The 24,465-nt window shown below is 40.8% G+C and overlaps 1 protein-coding gene and 1 long non-coding RNA gene across 49 annotated transcripts in view; both read left to right on the top strand.

Moving 5' to 3' along the window:
• The window catches only part of RIMS1 (regulating synaptic membrane exocytosis 1), a 324,125-nt gene that overhangs the window by 75,017 nt on the left and 224,643 nt on the right, over positions 1-24,465 (top strand). The window lies entirely within an intron of this gene.
• Positions 16,125-20,808, top strand: LOC144586910 (uncharacterized). Its single transcript, XR_013542011.1, has 2 exons — positions 16,125-18,690; positions 18,750-20,808. It is a non-coding gene; the product is annotated as an uncharacterized LOC144586910 (long non-coding RNA).

The following is a 24,465-nucleotide window of genomic DNA, read 5'->3' as shown; positions in this document are numbered from 1 at the left end:
TGAAGAACTGTAGTTCTGTGGCACTTTGACTCCTTCTAGTATTTTGCCATTTTGTCAGGTAGGAGTAAAAGAAGCTAAGCAGCTTGAAAGCTCAGGAGGTGCCAAAGGAAGGAAGTTTTAAAGACCAGAAAAATATCCAAATATACAAATATATGCTGACAGAAAAAAATGATCTCCCTTCAGAAAATTAATACAACAACCCTATTGAAGCAGCTTGAATCTCCTGGAGAGAGAGAAGACACTAATCCTGCCTCCTCCATTACTGTTTCTAGTTGCTGTCCACATCTGGAGGGTGACTTTTTGAATTGGAGCACCTCTGTTATCTATGGAAATTCCGTGTTCTTGATTGTATGGACAGAGTCATGTGTTATAAAGCTGGATTCATGTGTGGAGGGTAACTGGAAATTATAGTGGAAGAGGAGAAGGCTAGCATGCTTTCTTCTTAGGGTGTTTATACCCTGCATATTTGGAACAGTTGAATCAGGCCTAGTAAATAAAGGGCTACTTCTACACATTATTCTTTTAGCACCTGTGTGTTATACTCCCACACTGTGTACAGTAGACACGATGAAACAGATTGAGCAACATATCCATGTCCCCAGCATAATGAAGAACATGATGACATGAGAAGGAGAAGGGAGATGGGTGGGAGACCAAGGCATGAGATAAACTGACTTGTATCACAGAACAATCCTGTAGTTACATTCTGCTGGGACTTGAGGGTGTGGTTGAACAGCTGCCATATCTAGTATGTGCTCATGCTAGAAGGGTAGGGGGAAATCACACAAATAGAAATTTCAAAAAGGGCAGACAAGCACACAGTATCACAGAAAACTTCATTAATGCCCATCAATTGGAAACTGTGCAGATAACAACAGCCGCTTACTGGCAACACATGGAGAAAACCAGTGGATGCCCTTCAGCCCACACTGCTACAACATTTAAAGACTAATACTGAAGCGTCTCCACTCCATCAGCCCCACTAGCAAACTCTGCAAAAGTTCCGACATTTCTGTTTCTCAGCACTCCTTTAAATTGCAGTTGAAAGGCTATTATGATCTTCACAATGACCAAAATCATCTTCTGTAAATTATGCCTGTGCATAATTTACAGAATAAAGACATAAAGGTGTCATTGACATTAAAGAGTTCCTGCTTCTGTCCTGTGGCTCATCCAACACATGTTATCATTTTCACTGCACACCAGTTATGAGAGCCCTAGGATAAAGGCTAGAACTCTTTAGCCCAGTGGTTCCCAACCTTGGGTCACCAGATGTCCTTGGACTAAAACTCCCAGAAGCCTTTGCCACTAGCTGTGTTGGCTAGGATTCCTGGGAGCTGTAGTTCAAGAACATCTGGGGACCCAAGGTTGGGAACCACTGCTTTAACTATTGAAAATCTTCCCTTGCTGGAGAAACAGGTGTAATTTATGGAACAGGTTTTTTGGCCAATGTTTACTCAAAAACAAAGTAGTTATAAGTAAGTAAGAGGAGAGGAGGAAAGCCTACAACATATTGCTGGTTCTCCAAACCAGGGACTGCAACTCCCATTAACTCCAGCTAATATAACTAGTAGTGAAGAATGAAGGGAGATGTGGTCTAAAACTCTGGAGTGTCTGCATTAAACCTTGCTAGTGGAATACTGGGATGTGACATTAGAACCAGCCTAAAGTGTTTGGAGACAAACTGATGTTGATGGTAGGAACAGAGATAGCAATTGTCTTCTGTGATATTAGTTCAGAGCAGCTAATAGAGTAATGTAGAGAAAGCCTTCTTTGGCAGAGTCATTGAAATATCCAAGTACAATATTATATATACTACCTACAACTATTCGGATGGTTGCTGGTTTATATCTATGGCAAAATGTAAAGCCATTTTTATTTTACAACGGAGGGACCTAACTATATGAAACTTTCTTATAACATGGATGAATAGATGGAGCAACTGAATGTGGGAGGCATCTTGAGGGAAAAGTGATTATAAAATGATAAGATAAAGGACAACAGACAACCGATAGCAGAATGGCCTTCTGCAGTAAGTCATCTCATCATAATTAGCAAGGAAAACTCTATGGAGAGAGGAGCTAAAAAGGAAGCAGTTCAAGAGGGCTACTGGTTGCTAGAAGCATAATTATAAACCCTGCCTATACAAAGGGAAGCCTCATCCCAGAGCTCTGGCATGACTTCAAAGGCATCTCTGTATTCATCTTGAAAGCCAAAAGGGGGAACTCTATGAGCCATGGAAGGAAGGTGCAGTCTCTAGTTATTTAGTATGGCACAAGTTAAATATGCAGGCAAAATTGGAAAGCAAGGTGCAAATTGACATAACGAGTAAAGGACAAGTGGAGACCAGGGGCAAAATAAAGAAGTATGTAATTGGATGGTTTGTGTTAGATGTTGTCAATGATTAGGGTGGCCAAAAAGAAGCATGTTTGCCCCCCAAAAAGGATAAAAGAGGGTATTGATTTGCATAAAATTGCATATGCTAATTTATAAGTACAGATGCAAAATTGGAAATTATTTTTCTAGTTTAAAAATGTAAAGAAAAATACAGTACGTCTAACTTACTTGCATGAAGAAAACAGTGGCCTGGTGACTCGTGTGCCTTCTTAGTTTTCTTCCCAGATGCTGCTATGTAACGTAATTGCCAATGGATCCTGGTGCCTTAGTAAGCCCATCACGAAATATGGGCATTTCTAAATGGACAGTGTCTAGTGCTACCAGTCAAAAGCTATTCTTTTCCCCTCTGCATCTTAGTCTGACATCTCAAATTCGACAATTCTCTCGAGTGACCCTCTGCTAGGAATCCAGACTCTTTGTGGAATCCAACCTTCCAGTGGTAATGCTTTCGCCTTCTTTGACACACATTAAGGTATGCATTCTAGAGAGGGGATTGTGCAGCCATTGCATCTTTTTTTTTCTTTAAAGGATTTTCTCTGGGAAGAAAAATTGATGGAAGAAATAATATATAAGCATGGGAGGGCTAATAATTTAATACAATATTTTTTGGGGCCTCTTATGAATTTCTATGAATAAAGCAGTGCTTTGGCATTATGTTAAGAGCATCCTTCTGGAAGTGTCATGTGTATCTTATGCATCAAAGTGAATGGAGTGCTGCCATAGCAATGCTGAACGTCTAATGGAAGCCCCATAGTGAGGCCTGGCTGTTGCAGTCCCAGCTTTCTGCAGCCACTTGATATGTCCTATATAAGAAAATAAGAAAAGCCTTTAGGTGGAAAAAAAAACCCTAAAACACAGAGCTTTCTGTTTCCACAGTAGCCACTGAGTTGCCTGTGGAAAGCCTACAAGCAGGATACAACAGTTCCTGCTTGTATCTTGCTGCTTGTGTTCCACAGCAACAAGTCGATCAAGGCGTACTGCCTCTGATACTGAAGGGACTATACCTCCATCATGGCTGACAGCTCTTTATACCCTTATGAATTTGTCCATTCCCACATTAAGCCATCAAAGCTGGATGACATGTGGCAAGAGTTGGAAGAAATGACATCATCAGCTGAAGAAAGCCTATCTAAACAGCATGTTCAGACACTGTTGTTAGAGACCTTCTCTGTTGCTCTTGACAACTATTATGATTTTGAGTGCAGAAAGCTGTTCCGTAAGAATCATAGATCCTAGTCATTTAGTTTGCCAATTCCTAGAATTGTCCTTGAGGAAGAATAATTACAGATGTAGGTACAATATGTATATGCAATCTCTGTGTAGGTCACTCCTCATCTAAAAATACATTTTATCTAATGCAGTAAGTTGAACTGGTTACTGAGGAGGTGAAGTGTAGGAACTGGGAGAAGATCTGCTTTTGAAAACATCTGTTTATTTGTATAAAAGGATCAGACAGTTAAGCTGACTGAGATAAATCATTAAATTAGTAAATTAATTGTACACCCAATGGGAATGAGGCCAGTTGAGGCTAGAGATGACCAGAGCTGTACAACACAACCATCCTTGGAATAATGTTCAGTGAAGTGAGTGCATGGCACAGTGAGAGCATCTGTGATGTGCTGTGTTTTACACGAGCCACATGGGAATGGAGTGTAAGCAGCTATGACGTGGGCCATGATGGGATTTCTCAAAACTGATTGTAATGAGGTGTTTTCCCATTAGCTGAGAGCGTGCTGGGCTGCTGACTTCTCTTTTACAATTATTCCTCTATTATTGTTCCCCGTATGTAAAGATTTGTGTTTTGTGACTCATAAGTGGTTTCCAGTAGACATGACTACTCTGTAAAAAACTTAAAAATAGATTTTAAAGCAAATAAAAGTCAGTCTATCAACTGATAAGTAGTATTAAAAAAGAACCAGGCATTTGCTTTAAATGTTCTCAGGAGGTTTGGGCAAAACTATCCCACATTTTGTTAAACATTTTCTGAAATGCTTTACAATATTTCTGAAAGGGATTGAGGAAGGAGACGGGAAGGAAAGAAGGAAGGCATCTTCATAGAGTTGGATAGCAAACTATGGGGTTCTCGACAAGGCTAAAGATTAGATCAAACAGCAATAAACCATAAATGGTGAGCTGTTTAATTGCCAAACAGTTCTCTCTCTCTCTCTCTCTCTCTCTCTCTCTCTCTCTCTCTCTCTCTCTCTCTCCCTCCCTCCCTCCCTCCCCTCTCTGTGTGTCCTATTTTCAGTACTTTTAAATAAATGTGTATTTCATCTTCAGGTTATTGCAGAATACTTAATATTCATAGAATCTAAATATGGCAGGGTTTTGAAAGATGCAGCAGATTTACCACATTCAATTTCATCGGGCTGCATTATCAAAACCTTAGAGAGTAATATAGTATTGAAAGAAATAATGGGTGAGGTTCAAGGTTGAGATGAAGAATACAAGGGATTGTTATAATTCTTAGGATAGGAAATCTGGAAAGGACTAGGAAGGCTAAATACGTGCACCTGAGTGTTTCTGCAAGGTGTCAGTGTGAATTCATTTTTGCGTGTGTCCTAGCCTTGTGCAATTTTGGTTCTGGTGGATAGACATTTGCACATGTGTATGTGTAAATGCCTGCTGTCCTGCAGTTATGTGTGAGGAGTCTTGCTAAGATTCATTCTAGTGCTGTAGTTCCATAGTCTCTTGTCTATTTCTCTGTAAACCATCCTGCTAATAAAGCCTTGATTTCTAGGAGAACAGGACGATGTGTGATGAAGATAATCACTGATTAGTGATTATCATTAGAAACATGACTGCATGAATTATTTTGTGGGAATCCCACTGTCCTACTCGAGCAGAGAACCATTTTCTGTTTAGGTCGGTCATTTAGTAATGTAAGAGGACTCTTTTTGGGGAAGAGAAAGATGGACAGTCATATAGTGAAACTTCCCAAATTAACAGTATTTCGGGATTTTCTAGAGCTTGGAAAAGTTACTTTTACAAAGTACGACTGCCAGAATCCACAGCTTGTTTGACTCCTTACCAGGCTAGCTAATGGATTTTGGGGATGACACTTCATTCCATGTACTGAAACATAATTTTAAAGAACCTTAATTGAACCGTTGTTTGCTGGACAAGAGAAATAATAATTGCACATTATTCTGCAATAGTCAGACAATGTCTGGTGTGCGTCTCTGGGCACCATATCTAAGAACGAAATAGGGAAATAAATTCAGAGAAAGGCAACAAAGATATTGGAGGTGAAAAGCAAATTCCATGAAGGAAGAATGAAGGACTTAAGAGTGCACTTGGCCTAGAGGAGAGAAGAGCAGTACAGTAGCTGGAAGTCTACCACACAGAAAAGGGTTAAAAGGACTATTCTGTGTTGCCTGAGAGGCCAAGATTACAGCTAATGGCCTTAACCTTAAAACCCCTAAATGGCTTGGGTCCTGGTTATTGGAGGGAGTGCCTGTATCGTTAGGAACTTGGCCAAGTGTTAAGATCTTCAGAAGAGGTCCTCTTGAGTGTGTCATCATCTGAGGAGGCCCACTTGACAGGCACAGAGAAAAGTGCTTTTTCCTGTTGTGCTCCCAGACTGTGAAATGAACTTCCCTCAGTGTTGGAACTTGCTCTCTTTTGCAATGATGAGAAAGGTCATGAAGAGACCTGTTCTTGAACTGGTATTTTAAACTGTACTATGGCTCTTTTTAAAATTACGATTTTATTTGTTCTGATTATTGTGATTTTAATAGTTTTACTGCTGAATCTTTTTTTCCTCCCCCCCCCATCAGTTAGTAATTTCTTGATCAGCTTGTTTTAATGATATAGGTAAGCTGTCTTGAGCACTATATTTTTAGTGGAAAGATGGGTATAAAAGGAATATTGTTTAAAGTATTTTTACCCCACCTTTCTCCTTGAAAGTACTGAAGGTGGCTAATATCATTAAAAGGCAATATACAGCTAACAACAGTGAATATACAGTTCTTCCTCATGGCCTCTGTGAATCACACCCTGGGTGATCCGCGCCTGTGTGGAACTTCATCGGAAAGTTCTAGAGCTTTCGTGGTAGCAAAAAACACATTAGAACAAGGCCCCTCCCCCCTCGTATAAGTACCTTGGTCCCAAGAGACCCCTTTCAGTTTCTTTCAACCACCACATTGAGAGCCTCATAGTTCTGCTTCTGTGAGTAAAAGAGAAAAAGAGTTTCTTTTTGATTCCTTCCTGTTATCAATCTTTTTTCCTTGAAACTTATAGATCAAATTCATTATCAACAGATATTTTTTCTTTTCTACACTTCGCCTCCGGCCGCAGCACCTTCCCATCTCCTCAAATTATTTTCTCCTATCCATGGCCCCTTTGGGCCCGTTTAAACACTGTGTGGTCTGTGATAACAAAATACCACTCTCTGACGGCCATGCCAAGTGTCTTTTTTGCTTGGGAGAGGCATACCAGACGTCCTCCTGCCAGCATTGTAAGAACCTCAAGTGCAGAGTCCTCCATTCTCACTTATCCAGATTAAAACTCCATCTTTTGGAACAATCAACCAACCAAAATGGTCCAACCTCCTTGTAGGGCCACCTCACAAACCAAAGCAATGGAGAAGGCTCTTTCCGAAGCCTCAAAACAACATCCATCGAACACACCATCCCATTCTGACACTCCATCCACTTCATCTAAAACTTCAAAAACCCATAAATAGAAGTGCTCGATACAGAAAACCTTGATATCGAAGCCCTCCATTAAACATCAAATGTCCACAGAAGCCTCTTTGGTTCCAGAGCCTTCTCCACCTAAAAGACCTAAACAGCATAAATCTAAAGCTGCAGTAATCTCTCAGCAGCCGCAACAAACCGCCAAATCAATCTATATTGGTTCACCTTCTGACGATGATGGAATCCCCTCTCATCAACCCTGCTCCCAATCACCGGAATGGGATGACAGAGTCGATCAATTAACATCTTCTCCTCCCAGTCCTCAACACTCTGTTCTTTCGAGCAATCCTTCCGTAGTTGCTTCACCTGACACGGTTGACTCCAAACAACAACTAGAGACCATACCTTATTCGCTAACATCTGATTGTCCACCACGATTGCCTCAGAGACATCGGCCTTAACAGTCCGTTATTTTATCACACGTGGCTCAGACCCGCATTCAGCACTCTCACTGGGTTACCATTTGCCCCGACCAGTGCTCGACCGGACAAACCTCAACCACCAATCAGCCAGTTGCTCTATCCAGCTTGGCCATACCTTCTCATGGCAGGCCTTGATCTCTACAGCCATCAGTGTCGAAATGGCCGTATCACCATGACCCACATCAACTCCAACCTGCTCCCTACCTGGCACTTAAAAGACCCAGGACGGTCGAGCAATTTTCTTCTACACATGAGGCTTTTACGGCTCTAGCCTCCTGATATTTTCCTGCTAATCTAGACAAGGGAAATCATTCCTCTCACTCGGCATCTCCAGCATCTATATACTCCACTGCTTTACCAGCTTGTCAGCAACCTCTGTTTTGATATCATCGAGACACAGGCTCTGATATCGATGATCCTCAATATCCATCCTGGTCCATGGACACTTGTTCTATCCCTCTATCAACACACAATTTCAGTTGCCCGATAGAACCAAGCCATCGAACTCAACATCACCCTGACTCCAAGTTCAACACCAACATTCAACCATATCAAACAATGCCCATGGACACTTGGATGACATCTCTTGATATCAAAAATCCTCAACACTGACAAAGGCCCATGGACATGACACCTACATCGACATCGAGCCACAAACATCAATACAGTACTATGATACTCAACCTATCGACACAGAAGTTGATCGACAATTCATTGACTCCCGACACAATCCTGATTATTCCAATCATGGATCCTGACCTCAGACACTGTCAGTATTACTTACCTCACCAGAATCCGACCTTGTTGGTGCTGACTCACCATCACTGGCAGAAGACTTCCAAACTTACGCCCAACTTATGATCTATATGGCTAAGTATCTCAATCTCCAAATCCACTGTCCTTTGACAGAACCAGCTAATCATCTATATGACCCAATCTCTAAAGACACTACTACTCCAGTACACATCTCGATGCTTCCATCTCTAGTCAGCACCGCTCAACGATCCTGGACAAAACCAGCCTCTTCCCATACCATGTCTAAACGAATCAATAACCTCTACATAGTCCATGATCCTGGTGCTCTATTCTTCAAAAACAACCAGCTCCAAACTCTATTTTTGTTGAAGTCTCACAATCCCGATCTCAACATCGACAAACCTTCATACCACCAAATAAAGACAATAGAAGGATTGACTCAATGGGAAGATGACTTTGTTCATTAGCACTGTTGCTAACTACCACTGAGCCATGGGTGCATATGAACGTTTCCTTTGGGACAACATGTCAACCTTTGTTGAATCTTTACCAGACAATAAAAAAGTACTTGCCCAAACCTTTCAACAGGGTCTTTCCATTGCCATACAACAGATGCTTTCTGCTAGGGTATTTCCATACATCCTTCACACAGAAAATTCCTTCAATTTCAGCTAGGATCACAAGCCTACCAATTCAAAAGTCTTCCTTTTGGCCTTGCAACAGCTCAAAGAGTATTCACCAAGTGCATGGCACTAGTAGCTGCTTACCTCAGATTGCAAAAAATGCTCATATTTCCATATAGCTCCTCGTAGTTCATTCCTGTTGCAAGGCCCAATGGGACACTCACTTCACCTTGACCCTCCTTTGCGATCTTGGTCTCACTGTCAACGAACAAAAATAAAATTTGAAACCTACAAAGATTATTCATTATATAGGCGCATGCATAGATTCCACACAAGCTTGCACCTTTTTTCCTCCTAACAAGAGAGAAAATCTCATCGCATTACCATACTATGGTACCCGCCTTGACTGCAACATGTACGAGGCACCGTGGCCTCTATGACTTCAGTAGTGCAGCACATACGTCTCAAGATGTGGTTTCAGTCATGGTTTCTTGCCCTCTTTGACCCGCTCACAGACCCTCCTCACACTCTTTTAAGGGTCACCCCAGAACTCACCTCCCAACTTCAGTGGTGGCATTTTCCTCCCAACCTACTGTATCCATTGGGCGGCCATTCCGACAACCATGACCACAAATACAGGTCATCACTGACGCCAGCCTCACAGGCTGGGGAGCTCATTGCAAATCTCTCAAAATCCACATCAAGTGGTCTTCCAGAGAGAAATTGCTTCACATCAATGAATTAGAGCTGTTGGTGGTTACAAAAGCTTACAAAGCTTTCAGAAATCTTCTCACTGGCAGAATGGTACAAATTGCCACTGACAACACCATGGCGATGTACTATATTCTGAAACAAGGTGGCAGCCACTCTCCAATAGTCTCCTCTATTTAGCAGTCAACCTCTGGGAGTGGTGCCTAGCACATCATATCTGCCTCACAGCTTTACACATTGCCAGCCATGACAACAACTTGGCTGATCTACTCAGCCGCACAAACTCTCAAGTTCACGAATGGGGGTTAGACCAATCAGTTTTTCTTTGCCTATGTAAACAATGGGACAAACCAACTCTCGACCTCTTCGCCTCCCGTGTGAAGCAGAAGTGCAAACAATACTACTCCCAAGCTGGCATTGGCAAGCACTCCCAAGGAGATGCATTCATCAGCCGATGACGCAAGACCCTCACTTACCCTCCCCCCCCCGTTTCTGCTTCTCCACAAGGTTGTGGTTTGCCTACCAGAAGACAAACCCGATGCCATCGTTATAGCCCCTTGGTGGCCGAGACAACCCTGGTTTCCAGTCCTTCACAATCTCTCATCAGACATTCACCACCTCCCTTGCCTGCCCCCCACCTCCTCATGCAGAACAACGCCCAAGTACTCCACCTAGACTTACCTGTTCCACACCTGGCAGCGTGGAGAATTCCACCTTGCTAATGAACGTCCTCCATCAATCAAAGAAGCCCTCCACTAGAAAGGCTTACCTGTATAAATGGAACAGATTCAAATTGTTCACTGAAGCTTCTTCTATGCCTTCTATCAACCCATCACTTGCTACTGTTCTACTTTTTTTTTTTTGCTTCATCTCAAGTCTAGCAGCCTTTCCCTCTCTTCCTTGAGAGTTTATCTCTCCACCATAGTTTCTTATCAGCCCCCTAACTCTCTGGCAGCTGATTTCTTCAAGCATCCATCTTACTGACAAGAATAGCACTCTCTCTCTCTCTCTCTCTCTCTCTCTCTCTCTCTCTCTCACACACACACACACACACACACACACACACACACACACACACACACACACACGGGCAGGGGCAGGGGCAGGGGCAGGGGCATGCGCTTGCGCACACAGGAAGTCTTCGAGCTGAGGCTGGGCAGTTATTCTGGAGGCAGGGCAGGGAAGCCCACAGTGCTGCTTCTAACAGGGCACCTGCAGCGGTAAGCAGGGCGTGGAATCTGGGGCACCGGTACAACACTTGTGGGTCCAATCCACTGAACCATGCCAGTGTACCAAACTGCAGTAAGTGCCCATCTCGGTATGAGATCATTGTAGTTATAAGATTGACTGGCTACATCCCAAGTATCTTACAAATATTTTTGAAAGTTTACTTCATGTTTTTCTCCCAAAGTCTCCAAAATGGTATCAGCCAAGAACACATACATTTGCACAGTTTTCAAATAAGTAGCCATGTTAGAATGTGCAAGTATATCCATATTGCTAAAAATTTAACAAAAGGAAAAAAAAAGCAACAAAAACCTGTGGCACCCTAAAGGCTGTTATATTCCAATATGAGTTTTTGTGGACAAATCTACTTTGTTGGACATATTCAAGGGACAAAGTAGATTTATCTACAAAAGCTCACAATGGAATAGAACAGTTTTTAAAATGCTGCTATTTTTTGGGTTTTGTTTATTTGTTTTCCTCTGGATGTATGCTACATTTGCACAGACATTAATTATTTTCCAATTTAAATACAGTATATAGATTGGTTGCCTCTCAATTTGTTTCGCCAATTGGATCCATTGGCAATTAGCTTTTAAGAGCATCTGCTCATAGATGTGACTGAACTCTTCTGTTAATCTTTTCATACAAACTGCAATCATGAAATCCTTTCCCTCTGGCTACACTCTAAGTAATTTATTTGTGGTCCACTAGGCTTCTCTCAACTCTCTTTCCTGTACTTCATCATACAACAATGTGTATTGATTACAGTTTCAAAAAATTGGCATTGGTGGTGATATTGCAATGATGCAGAAAAAAATTATAAACAATATAGGCTGGAAGTATTTGTCTTTTAACCGGAATAATAGGATGAGTGCAACTGGGAAATCAATACTAAACTTCCAAATAAGGATTTCCCTTTCCACGTGAGTGGCAATGAGCACTAGGTGTGATTACTGGGATGATTTATGGATTGAAAGAGAAAAAAGAACAATGTGGGGGGAAATGCTGGGGCAAGGGATGAAACCAGCTCAGAGCAATGGAGTTGTGTGGGTTGAATGAATGGGTCTTCAACCTGGGCAAAACTGAGCACCTGCATTAGTAGTTATGTATAGATGCATCTAATGTTCTCTTAGATACTGTACACATCTCAGAACAGAACAGGGGAATTAATAGTATTGCAGCCTTTGTTCCCCCTTTCACCTCTACCTGCCTTTTCCAATCTATTTTCCACAAATTTGCATCTCTTTGTACTCATCTACATTGCACAGTAGGTGAGAGCATTTAGTCCTTCTCCTCCAGCTGTCATTCTGCTCACTAATATATGCCCCGTGGTGTTCATTTGCTTACTACTCTGCTTAGAGATTATTTAAATATTGTCAGTGGGCACTGCTACATAACAGAAGCTTTATTCCTTCCAACCTTGTTGATAGTCAAGAATTTCAAATTAAAACCGAAAATGTCTTGCGCTGATGTCGTGCAGCGCCGGAGTTGCTTGAATGTCTTGGGAAATATTGCAGTGGGAGTACGGTCCTTTAGTGGGGAAGTAATTCAGAAAATCAACCTTGCATTAGGAAATCCCCAAACTATACTTTGCTTAAAAATGTTTAATAATCTGCTTTAGCTGGCTTATTAATCAGTCAGACAAATACACTGGAGTGCTTTTGGAATCCGAAAATGAGGGAAAGCATTGCAAGGGCAAGGTACTAGCAGCTCAACCTTCAAGGAACAGCTGCATCAGGTCATTGGGACAACAGGCAGCTGCAAAATACCACCTCAGAAACCCACTTCTCTCACATTTCTGTGTCAAAATGTAAGGGCCAAGCTAGATGTGATGGGGACATTGTTCATCCTCCTACTTGTGTAATAGTACTTTATAGTTAGTGACATTGTTTTATTTGGGATACCTGGGACTTTTTTTTAGAAACTGTTGTTTTGTATGCATGTGCTGAGTCTTATGTATTGCCCATTTCACAACTTTGCTTCTCCATGTGCTCAGGGCATATGTCAAGGCGGGTTCTAGCAGCACATAGTTTGATGCTTATATACCACTCCATAGTGCTTAAAGCACTCTCTGGGTGGTTTACAATTTAATTGTGCAGGCTACACATTGCCCGCCCCCCGCCCCCAGCAAGCGGGGTATTCATTTTATTAACCTCAGGAGGATGGAAGGCTGAGTCAACCTTGAGCCACCTACCTGAGCCCATTGGGATTGACCTCAGGTCATGAGCAGAGTAATTACTGCTGCCATGCAGTTTAACCACTGTGCCATGAGTCTCCTCAAAACTGTAGATTCTGCTACCTCTAAGTGAAAAGTCTCATGTGAACTGTGCCCCCTCAAAAGCAGAAGTCAGTATAGAATCTTTGAGACCTCTCTTTTGTCAGGTTTTTGTGGATATAAATAGAGTGTGATAAATTAGGAAGCACGCAAGAGAAACATGTCACCAGGTGTGGGAAGAAGAGAAAATGCACAAAGACATATGAAGCAAGATATCACGAATTAGGAAGAGCATCTTGTAGAATGATGGTATCTTCAAAAAATGACAACACTTAATGATACTGTATTTCCCTAGTAATATGACATCAGGGAAGTTGCAAACTACTAATGCATACCTCTTTATAGAATATAGGCTAAAATAAAATTTGACCATTAGAAGCTGAGCTGATTTAAGCAGAAAAGGGAATGTGATCAACTTCTAATGTCCTTCAAAGCTTCACGAGTTGCAAAGTAATGTGCTTTTGCTTGTTGGTTGATCTCTGGAAGGAAACAATGTAGTGCAGACAATACCTTTGATAGAACAATGTGGAAATGTTTTAGAAAAATATTTCATTCTATGTGAGCTGGGAGCTTATATGAAATAAACTTACAGTGGACCCTCGACTTACAGACAGCTCGACTTACAGACTTTTCAAGTTACAGGCTTCTCTGGCTGCAAAATTTAGATTCGACTTGCAGCCAGAAAATCGACTTACAGACCAGAAAAAAGCCAAAATGGAATAAAAATAGAATAAAAACCACTGGTTACGGGATTAATCGGTTTTCAGTGCATTGTAGGTCAATGGAGATTCGACTTACAGACTTTTCGACTTACAGCCACCATTCCAATACGGATTAATTCCTTAAGTAGAGGGTCCACTGTATTTCATAATCTTTTTGGGCTTACCCTCATTGTGGTGTTCTCTCCAATCATTCTGGAGTTGCTCTAGATCAGTGGTTTCCAGCCATAGGTCCCTATATGTTCTCCCAGAAGCTTTCCCCAGTAGCTCTGCTGGCCAGGATATCTGGGATTTGTAGTCCAGAAACATCTAGGGACCCAAGGTTGGGAACCACTGCTCTAGATAATTCTGTATTTTTTTGTTGCAGGTTGGAATAGACTATCCCAATATCGGGATACACATGTGGGAAGGATATATGTTGCTGGACGTAGTGTGATACACGGGTACATCCTAGAACTGCTTGTCCACACATATGTAGAATTACTCTGTTAAATCTCACTCCCAGCACAGATTGCTATCCTCTTTTGTCTGTCTTCTCCAAATTCTGTTCACCTACTTCACTGTTTTATGCAGCTGTTGTGCTCAAATCTTCAGGTTTTGCCCCAAAAATGCTTTCCAGTTTTAGTTTTCTTTTAGTTTTCACTGTTGTTGGATTGTGCAAAACTGGGAGCCTTTTTGAAAACAGCGGAATATTAGAGGAAGAGCTGGTATCTTCACAGCCCTCTTTTTGCCTGCTTTACTCTCTCCTCCCTTCTCTCTTTGTTTTAGCAACCCCTTGTCGCAGGCCTTCATCTTTTGGCCCCAATACTTTCTAATTTTAATTATTTTTTACTTTTGTACTATGGTGCAAAAGTGATGACATTAGAGAAAGAAAACGCAGAAGGGAGGAAGAGCTGATGCCTTCTCTGTCCTCTCCTCACCTACTTCACTCTCTCTTCCCTTTCCTGTTAGATCTTCTGTTTTTCACTGCAATGATTTCTAGTTTTATTTTTCACCTTCAGAGTACAGTGGACCCTTGACTTACAGACGGCTTGACTTACAGACTTTTTGAGTTACAGACTTCTCTGGCCGCAAAATTTAGGTTTGACTTGCAGACTGAGATTTGACTTACAGACCAGAAAAAAACCAAAATGGAACAAAAACGGCCTGTTACGGGATTAATCGGTTTTCAATGCACTGTAGGTCAATGGAGACTTGACTTACAGACTTTTTGACTTGAGAACTGCCTTCCAATACGGATTAAGTTCTCAAGTCAAGACCCCACTGTATGTTGTAAAATGATAACATTTTTTTAAAAGCCAAAACCAGGAACAGCTGATGTATTTTCTGCCCCCTCCCTGCCTATTTCCCTCTCTCATCCTTTCCTTCTTCTTTTTTTAACCTTTCTACTATTCTCAAACCTTCACATTTTCACTTACTTTTTAAAAAAAATTTCAGGGTGTTTTTGGGTGCTTTTGTGCAAAGATTGTGTGTGTGTGTGTGTGTGTGTGTGTGTGTGTATGTGTGTATATATATGTGTGTGTGTGTATGTGTGTGTGTATACACACACACACACTATGTCTATCTATCTATCTATCTATCTATCTATCTATCTATCTATCTATCTATCTATCTATCTATCTATCTATCTATCTATCTATCTATCTATCTATCTATCTATCTATCTATCTATCTATCTATCTATTTTAAAACATATAACAAAAACAGCTGTTATTTGAAGTAAACTAAACTGGAGTAGCAGTAAGGAATGTAAAAGTGGAGAATGACCTTATAGATGTTTCCTTATAGATGCAGAAAAGCATCCATAAGGAAATGCCATCAAATGACACCAATCCACATATCATCAATGCGGTCCTTGGGTCCACGTGGAAATATCTTGCCCTGGAGCAAATCAGAACAAAAATACACCACCACCTGGGGGGTGGGGGTAAAAACCCCAGAGGGCAAGGTGTTTTGTCCTGGTTTGACACTAGTCATGGCCTTACATTGTGTTGGACACTGGGATGCAGTACCGGTATCATGCTTGCTAAAAACAAAAACAAAACTTGAACAAATTATCTGTGTGGATGAGCTCTTTGTTATTGTATGCTTTGAACAGGTTCCAAAGAACTGCACAACTAATTATATGCACCTAAGGGACCTAAAAGAATGCTATTTAAACAGGGGGGGGGATTGTGTCTTGACCGCTGCAGTGCCCGTTTACATGGGGCCATCTTTGAAGAGCACCTGAAAACTTCCATATGCGCAGTGGGCATTGGTTAACTAGTATGTGGCATTGGGATCACATTACAGTGGTGCCTTGCAATACAATTTTAATTCATTCTGCGAAAATCGTCGTCTTGTGAAAAAATCGTCTTGCGAGGTTTCCTATGCATCGGTCTCAAAAAAAAAAAGTCTTGTGAAGCATTGGTCTCAAAAAAAAAAAAGTCTTGCGAAGCACGGTCATAGAAAAAAAGTCTTGCGAGGCACCATAGTGATGGCAAAAACCAATCGTCTTGCAGGTTTTTCGTTCCACGAGGCAATGGTCTAGCGAGGCACCACTGTACTCTGATGTTAAAATAGCTGGACTGAGTGCCAGTTGTTTTTTGGGCCTACCTAATGCAAGGTGTTGGTTTTAATGTTGAAAGCTGTAATCTGCTTGGGGTGTGGTGCCAGTGGGGCTGCCTAATCTGTTATGAATTTACACAGATATTAAGATCTTCAAGAGAAGCCTGTTTAAATGCACTTTAGTGACAAAATACGATTTTCCAAGTGAACTTGTGGTTGTTGTTTTTAAGGAAGCAGTTGTGTCTTTCTAAAATGCATGAGTTCAGATAGTGCATTTGCTGTGTGTCTCAGAAATTGGAGAACATGTAAACTGAGATGGAAATAGTTTGGAAAGTCACAGGAATACAGCAAGATAAGAGAGAACAGTTTGTGCAGGGGTCATATAAGGGGATCAAGTAGTCATGTGAAAATGACAATGACACAAAACCAATAACAAAAAGTAAAGAGAGGCATATAAAACATTTATACTTGAGATCTTCCAGTACTAGCAGAGAAAATTGATAGAACAAAAGCATGGAAAAATGTTTTGCAAAGCTGAGCTGAGAAACTGCTCATCTGCTGAAGAAGGCCATCGCATGTAAGTACAGTAAGGAGGATTTATATAAGGCGCAGAATGGCCTTTAGGTTTCTGTGCTAAAAAAAGGCCACTGATAATTTATTTACAGTATATTGTTCTCTGACATGTACCTGTCCTACATGGGGCCCATCAGCCTTTATGCAGACTAAAGCTACCTGTGGTGGTCCATCAGAGCCTTGATAAAATGTATATATTTGTTTCCTGGTTAGGACTTAAAATAAATAAATAATAAAAATAAAAAAGAGGAGGGGGCAGTTGAATTTGGATTAATGGTTCTCATATGTAGAGCTGTGTTATAGTTAAGGAAAATATTTTGGATGAAAATACTGATAAGGTTGGGAATTTCTTGTAACAAATCGGAAAAATGCACACAGAGGACCCTTGGCCAGCCCTACTGTGAGGTAGGCACCTCGATTGGCAGAGTTAAATGAGTGTCAGATTGGCTGCTTCCTAGAATCTCTGGTATCCAGGGACCTTTGGAAATAGACCTTAAGGGAATAGCCAGTTGTAGACTTAGCTTGTGAAGGGGTGGTGTGTGGCTCCTCTACTTTCTTTGCGAGTGTATTAGTACTCACCTTCTTCAACATGTCCTCCTCCTGGTCTGGTGGTATGGGAGGGAACAGAGGGATTGCCACCATCGCCACTGCCTCCTCCTCTGGATAGATGTGTACATCATCTGTGAAGGTAACATGACATTTTTAAGTGTCAGTGGTCCATCAACAGTGCAAGCCATGTTTGACAGAGGTGCTTGGCTTCCCATCTTAAGCAACAGGAGAGCTTGGGCTGCCCCTAATACTGTAGGACTGCAACTCTACTTCTGGAAGTTTAGGTAATAGGAAACACCAAAATTGCAGTTTCCCCAAAACATTCTCTTAATCAGGTCCGAGGAGTTTAGGTGGAGCAAGAACAACTCACAGTGTTGACATCGAACAAGAGTAATTAGATTGCGCTGTTACATTGATTCAGTTACTCTATGTGACATATTCCAATGCGAGATAAAAGGCTGAAGGCAAACTAAAGTATATTTGCACCTAAAATACAATTGTCACAAGTGACTCCTGCATTCTTCCTTAAAAAAATAATGAAAGAGAACATACCTGTGTATGAGAATGTAACTGTGTGACATCATTCCCAATAACAAGTGCTCTATTTGTGTCAAGAATTCTAAAGCCTTTTCATAAGCTTAATTAAGGAACCTTTTTTTCTGACAGTGGGGACAGGCTAATTGGCAGTTCTTGTTTTTTTAAAGCACTGTAGAAATTCGTATTGCAAACACCTTTACAAACCTGCCAACATCTGAAATACACAAATAGGAAGTGCAATCCTGAAATACTTATTACTTGGACTGTGGACTGTTTACAGCAGACTTGGAGATTATTCTGTGTGGACACCAAAATTCTTAACTGCTTCTGCTCTATTTGCAAGGATGATACTGTTCATATCGACAAGGAAGATAGATAAAAATTAAATCTCAATGCTTTTCTTTTTTACACCATACCTTGGATTTGAACTTTTTATGAAGAGCCTGTGATGTGGGAAGTAGAGATTCTAGAGGGTAGAAGAAGCCAGTTGCAAATAATTAATGTGACTAGTTATTTATAATTAATTCACATATAATATGAATAATGAAGCTAATAATTAAATTGCATTACAGGTATAGCATAATAAGGCACAGATTGATTCCCTTTGCAGTGTAACCTTAAAGCTCTTATTACTTTTATATAGAGTATACTGCTGTGTGGCCTTACTAAATGGAAGAGAATTAAAACCATGTGCTGCTTTGTGCTATACGCAGGGGTATTTTCAGGATTTTTTTCTAGGTGGGGGGAGGGCAAAGCTTCATAATGGTACATTAACATAATTCACTCATACACAGCACTACAACACAGTGCAACTGTGTACTGTACATGAAAATAACATAAATGTAGGATCCATGGTGAGCAAGCACACCCTCCCCCAGCATGCATCCTGGCCATACCTTATTTATTTATTTTACTAAAGTATTTATATAACCCAACCTACACTGGCAGATCTCCTGCTTCCTTGCGGGTGTTGAAACAACACCAAGAGTGATAGGAGGAAAGTATGTTTTGTTCTTCTTGCCAATGATGTAGAGGAGAAACGGGATACCATTTTTAATAATTATTCTGTCTGTGGAGCTTTTCCCTCCCATTATCTCAGCATCATTATTTACTTACTGTTGTTGTAGAGCATCATCATCCATTGGGGTGATTCTGCTTATAGGCAGGCAAACAGCTGGTGACCAGCCTTCCCGTGTAGGGGACAGAGCTGCATAGTGATGTGCTGAAAGTTTCATGGTATGGCTGCTCAGGGTGCAAGGACCAGAACTTGTTTGAAGCACTGAGACTCCACCTTAAAATGTATGAAAAGATAAATTTGTGGTGTGACTGTAGCTGGTGTTAGATTATAATTACTGCTGGTCTTTACCACTGGCTGTATTGACTAGGACTGATGGGAATTGAAGTTTCACAACATCTAGTGCACCACGCATCTCTCACTTCCATCATAGACCGGGGGGGGGGGGGGAAATCTCCTTGGAGGCAGAATTTGAGGAAGGTGGAAGCCAAGAGACCACAGGGACCACGGATGCTTCAAGATTCAAGCTCTGTTGCCAAGTAGCTGAAGACGTGCCTCCCTAAGTAACAAGCCTTTTTTTTTTATGAGTAAAGACTTTCTTCTGGCAAGCAAGCTCTTTCCTCAAGTGACTCTGATGATCTGCACCTATATGGCCAGGGCAGGGCCCTAGATATGATTTTGATGTCTGGCAGGGAGTTACAGGAAAGAAACGATTTTTGTTATTTCCTTCAGTTTTTTGACTCAGTCACATTCTCTGGCTACCCATCTTTCTCTCTCTCAGAGCCCATGTGCTTGGGCTGGATGTGGATCTTGCTTTCATTACTGGTCCCTTTCTGGGATCTATTATCTGCATCTTAACTCACTCTGGAGCAGAACAGTTGGAGAAGACTATGCTGGAGAGCCACCACCCTTCAGCGTTCACAGTAATAACCAATTGATATAACTGGTATACGGTAGTGTGAGATAGCTTCGCAGGATTTTCAGCAGCCCTCATTCTGCAGTTTGCTTACCTTTCTTGGGAGTGCTTGGGAAATTCATTCAAGCACTATTTCACGTATGCATGTGAACAAAGAAGGTAAAATGCTCCTGGTGTCCAATCTGCTTAACAGATGATACATATCAGATGGCAAGGCAGAGTGAGCAGCAAAAACATAACAAAGCACAGTGGTCTGCGAGGCAGAGCAACACGGCTGAAATTGCGACAGCCATATGGTGGTTCTAATAAGGTCATGTGCAAAGCAGGGAAAGGATTCACACCAGGAGTTGTGACATGGCCAGGAAGAGACAATCAAGAAAAAGGCGGACCGGTGCTGCAGGTAAAAGAAACAGTGCTAATGGTTTATGCTTCTAGTTATTTTTAACACCTGAGGTCAACAGTATGCACAACACTGCAAAAGCTGGATTTGCTTAGCCTGGGTGACACCCCTTTGAATGTATTCTTCTGTTCAACTTACTTTTTTTTTTTACCAGACATATAAATAATATTTATTTTTAAATAGCAAACTAGGTGGTTTTTCCCTCGTTGTCACCTGTAGCTCTCCAGAATCTTGGGAGAGAAGTAAACACGTAGCTAAAATAGAAAATGATATTAGACAAGAGGAAAGAAAAAATGTTGATTGCATGAGCTTCTGGACAAAAGATTTACAAGCTTACTCAATATAATGGAGCTGTTGGCATCATTGTTCTTATACAAAGATCGCCGTTTCCCCCTGCTGTTTGTAGCAGTGTGATATACTTCTATTAATAATCTTATGTATCCCTCTCGTGGAAGAGATTTCTTCTTCTTCTTCTTCTTCTTCTTCTTCTTCTTCTTCTTCTTCTTCTTCTTCTTCTTCTTCTTCTTCTTCTTATTATTATTATTATTATTATTATTATTATTACTCTTATTCTTATTCTTATTCTTATTATTCTTATTCTTATTCTTATTCTTATTCTTATTCTTATTATTATTATTATTATTATTATTATTATTATTATTATTATTATTATTATTATTATTATTATTATATTAGTAGTAGTAGCATTATTATTATTATTATTATTATTATTATTATTATTATTATTATTATTAGTAGTAGTAGTAGTAGTAGTAGTAGTAGTAGTAGTAGTAGTAGTAGTAGTAGTAGTAGTATTTGCCAATAGTCTAAAGATCCTGATTGAGACGAAGTAACTGATTTTATTATTTTTTTTAATTTTATTTTATTTTATTTATATCCCGCCTATCTGGTCGGTTAAGACCACTCTAGGCGATTTTGTTGTTGTTTAGTCGTTAAGTCGTGTCCGACTCTTTGTGACCCCATGGACCAGAGCATGCCAGGCCTTCCTGTCTTCCACTGCCTCCTGGAGTTGGGTCAAATTCATGTCAGTAGCTTCGATGACACTGTCCGGCCATCTTGTCCTCTGTCGTCCCCTTCTCCTCTTGTCCTCTCACTTTCCCAACATCAAGGTCTTTTCCAAGGAGTCTTCTCTTCTCATGAGATGGCCAAAGTATTGGAGCCTCAGCTTCAGGATCTGTCCTTCCAGTGAGCACTCAGGGTTGATTTCCTTCAGAGCAGATATGTTTGTTCTCTTTGCGGTCCAGGGGACTCTCAAGAGTCTCCTCCAGCACCACAATTCAAAAGCATCCATTCTTTGGCGGTCAGCCTTCTTTACGGGCCAGCTCTTACTTCCATACATTACTACTGAAAAAACCATAGCTTTGACTATGTGGACCTTTGTCAGCAAGGTGATGTCTCTGCTTTTTAAGATGCTGTTTAAGATGGCTCAGTACTAGCAAGAAAATGTTCCCTGAGTGGTTTTGTCCTCATTATCTATATATGATAATTCACTGCCTCCTTGCAAGATAATCAGTGCTCTTGATTCACAAACATTCTTACGTGCTCTTATTTTACATACACTGTTGTCTTGTATTGCTCAGGGATGGGGACAAGTAGAGGAATGCAAATGGAGCATTTATTGGCTGGGAAGTAGCATGATGTGTTTCCTTCTGAATCCTGATCAATCTTCTTTGAAAGAAGTTTCTAAGAGATGTATTATTCCCCCTCCCCCCTTTTTGATGGGTTTTATGGACCAAAATTGTTGCAAAAAGGCATTTCTGACTTTTTATTTGACTTTGGCTATTTTCTTATTATCATATCTGCTTTTCTAAGTCTACATGAAAGCATGTAGCTCAATGATATTTTGATACGTAATTGAATAAAATATATAAGCAAGACTGTTAAGGATAGGATAATCTGAAGGTTCCTCATTCATAAAAACAACAGCAATCACACACTTTCCCAAATTTCTCCTACAGTGTGGATTTTTATTTAGACTTACATATTTTGATAGCTTGAAAATTTTTTGCACTTTTTGGATTCTACCTCTCACACTGAGAAATTCCTGTACATTCCTGTTTAGGGTTGCCATATTCTAGTTCTTCATATCTGGGCATCCTAGTCTTCAAATTTTGCAAATGAGACTAATTTACATTTTCTGCAAACTAAGCACAACAATTGTTGCATTGTTCTTCTGCCATTACTTTTTGGCCAAGCATTGTTTATATAGTGGTTGCTGATCTGAGAGACCCAGTACAGTGTAATGGTTAGAATATGAGACTTACAAAATCCATGTTCAGTTCCTGCTTAGTCTCAAAGCTTAGCTGGTGTCCTTGAGCCAACACACACACACATATACATGCATGCATGCATGAGTTTCGGTCTTAATATCACCTTGGGAGGTTTGTGCTTGACTGGAGAGTAGAAAACACAAGTATGGAAGAAGAACAGAACACTCTTTTTTTCACAGCAAATGTTTGTGCAACATTATTTTTAGCTAGGAGTTCCATGGAAACTGCTTTGGATGTCTTGTATATTGCAAGCAAGCAGCGTAATGGTATCATGAGGACCTGTCTTCCATTGAGATAGAGCAGGAATCACTGTAGTCCAGTAATACCAGTAACATGTTCAGGGATATTCTAAAATTGAATTTTCCTGTCTTTCATACAGTCTTTCCCAGTCCTTCTACGTTTCTTTTGCAGAAAACAACCAGGATGATCTAATATGTACATTGCTGAATCTTGGATCTAAGAGACATATTGTCAAGTATTGTGTAGACATGACAACACAGGCTAGTCACCACTAGACTATATTGGCTGTCTGATGGACAGTGAAATCAATCCCATTGTTGTAGAGCTAGACAAAAAGACAGTGAAACATTTTCCAAATCAAAATTGTCTGCTATTAGGCAGGAACACTTGCATTCTAGAGGTGATCAGTCTTGGATCTGCAGACATACAGAGTACAGTATATATGTCTACTGACTGGTGGTCTCCTCCCAGATTCTGTGCTATGCCTGTAAGGACTGACTTCTTGCTGCAGGTTTCATGCTCGATTGGAGAACAGGATACACAAGGCAGAGGAACTTGTGCAAAACACTGCCTTCTGCTGAGTCATGCTACTTGTCCATCTGGGTCAGTATTGTCCGGTCTGACTCAGAGCTTAGAAATAATGAGCTGGAGATGTGGGGAAGGAATTAAAGTATAATGAAGTTACACCGCAAAAGTAACATAATGGCTGAAATCCTTGAGTAACTAGGCCTGCAGAAGGCAAAGGGAATCACTTGCAGCTCCATCCTAGCTTGGATTTCCACCCCCCCCACCCCCCGGTAAGTTAATTCCTACCAAAATAAAATAAAATAAAATAAACCTGCTGTGAATTATGCTGTTTGCTTTCCACAAGTGTAACAATGCAGTGGGACTTTGGGTAATGAATGGTAACAGCAGTGTGTGCATGTATATGTGTGTGTGTGTGTGTGTGTGTGTGTGTGTGTGTGTGTGTGTGTGTGTGTGTGTGTGTGTGTGTGTGTGTGAGAGAGAGAGAGAGAGAGAGAGAGAGAGAGAGAGAGAGAGAGAAAATCCGTAATATTTCTAGTTAGTATGAAAATTTAAAGGGCAATTTTAAATACATTCAATGTTTTGAGAAAAATGTTTTAAATTCAATGCCATTTTCTCATCAATCTTAAGACCTCCCAAAAAGAGGAGCAACAGGAAAGCAGGAAGTCATACAAGCTAGTACAGTATTTATTTTTTTGCAGTATTAACAGTGTTGGATTGTTCTTCACGGTGGTGGGTAATAACTGGTACCATGAATTACTTACAAAACGTATGCCAGTGGTTCCCAACCTTGGGCCCCCAGGTGTTCTTGGATTGCTGATCCCAGAAACCTTCACTATTAGCTGTGCTGGCCAGGATTTCTGGGAGTTGTAGTCCAAGAACTCCCTGAGGACCTAACTCCACTGTTATATGCTCTGCTTTAACTGGCAGCAGTTCTTCAGGATCTCAGGCTAAGGAAATGCTTGGCACAGAACTAGAGGCCCTTTCTAGGCAAAAGAAAACCCTGCTACTGAGACACTGTCTTTTCCAAGCAGTGAATATT

This window comes from Pogona vitticeps, chromosome 1 (genome assembly GCF_051106095.1).
Source record: "Pogona vitticeps strain Pit_001003342236 chromosome 1, PviZW2.1, whole genome shotgun sequence".
NCBI classification, from domain to species: domain Eukaryota; kingdom Metazoa; phylum Chordata; class Lepidosauria; order Squamata; family Agamidae; genus Pogona; species Pogona vitticeps.
This window is presented reverse-complemented; position numbering and strand designations above follow the sequence as displayed.